Source organism: Puntigrus tetrazona, unplaced genomic scaffold (assembly GCF_018831695.1).
Source record: "Puntigrus tetrazona isolate hp1 unplaced genomic scaffold, ASM1883169v1 S000000446, whole genome shotgun sequence".
In the NCBI taxonomy this organism is placed as follows: Eukaryota; Metazoa; Chordata; class Actinopteri; order Cypriniformes; family Cyprinidae; genus Puntigrus; species Puntigrus tetrazona.
Window position 1 is genome coordinate 24,020 of NW_025048089.1, and position 1,400 is coordinate 25,419.

The following is a 1,400-nucleotide window of genomic DNA, read 5'->3' on the forward strand; positions in this document are numbered from 1 at the left end:
GAATCCCTCCGTGACTTCACGCTGATCGCTCGCGCCGTGATCGCTGGATGTTGCAAAACGCTCTCGCAACCGTTTCCACTCTTCACTGACCGCAGGTTGCTCAATCAGAGAAGCGGCTAAAGGTTTAACGTTGAACTCTGGATTTAAATTTCGCTGACGACCGCGCGCTTACTGACTCACGTGACAAACGACAATCGTTAAAATACGAATGAAAAATAAATAAAGTTATATTTGACATTTTGCTCTTGTCATGCACAAGTATGGTGTGTGTGTGTGTGTGTGTGTGTGTGTGTGCGTGATCATATTCCTGGCTGTAGTGCAGCATTTAGTCATTTTGACCGCTTGGGGCGACAGACGTCTAAACAAACCATTGGCCATAGGCCTAATATAAAACGATTTGAATAGTAATATTTAGACAGTTATATATGTTTTTTGTTCAATACGTAGGCCTATAATATTACAGTTCAATTGTTTAATTTATAAATTACATTATTTCATCCACAGTTTGTTTTTTTTATAAAATATAATTCTATTTTTAAAAGTTTGAGAATTTTTTCATATCTTCGGTAAATACTTAAATATATCAATACTTTAATAATAATACTTTTAAAATTGTGAAATTATATATTATATCGTATCTATCTCCCATGCCACACTATAAAATAATATTATCAATAAAACATCAATATTATATAATCTATTTTTTTAATGTTTTAAGTTTTTTAATAATTGCATTTTGCATATTTAATAATATTCTCTCTCTCTCTCTTTCTCTCTCTCTCTCTCTCTCTCTCTCTCTCTCTCTCTCTCTCTTTCTCTCTCTCTCTGATTTGATTTATATTTCTTTAAAAAAAGTTATATTTTTATATATTTTATATTAAAATATAATTTTGTCTTTTTTCACCTGAAAGAGAAAACAAAGTTTTGTTCGGGTTCCTAAAATTTTTTTTGTTGCATTTCTGGAGAAATTATCAGTTTTCTAATTCAGTTTCAAAGACCTATGTGCAGAACGGCATTTGCAAACTCTATAACTCTCGTAAGTATGAAAAATAACAACCAATTAGGCTACTTCATTGCTTCAAGAAAATGCTAATTACTGATTATTTATTTAAAGATTACGAACGAATAAAATAAACAGATAAATGCGTCTCCTGAACCCATCACATAACAAAGTAAATCCCTGATCGTATCAGACTCTCTAAAATCATCTGTGATTAAAACACGACAGAAGGTTTGTTGTGAAGTTGGGTGTGGCGCGCGGCGTAAACCACACCCTCTGAATGTCACTCATTTGACTCGAGTTTAAGTGAATCGTTTCTCCCGAAGAAGGCGTCACGTAGTCAGTCAGTCGAGTCACGTCAAGGCAAAATGAACGCAGACCTCTGAAGTGACCAGGATGC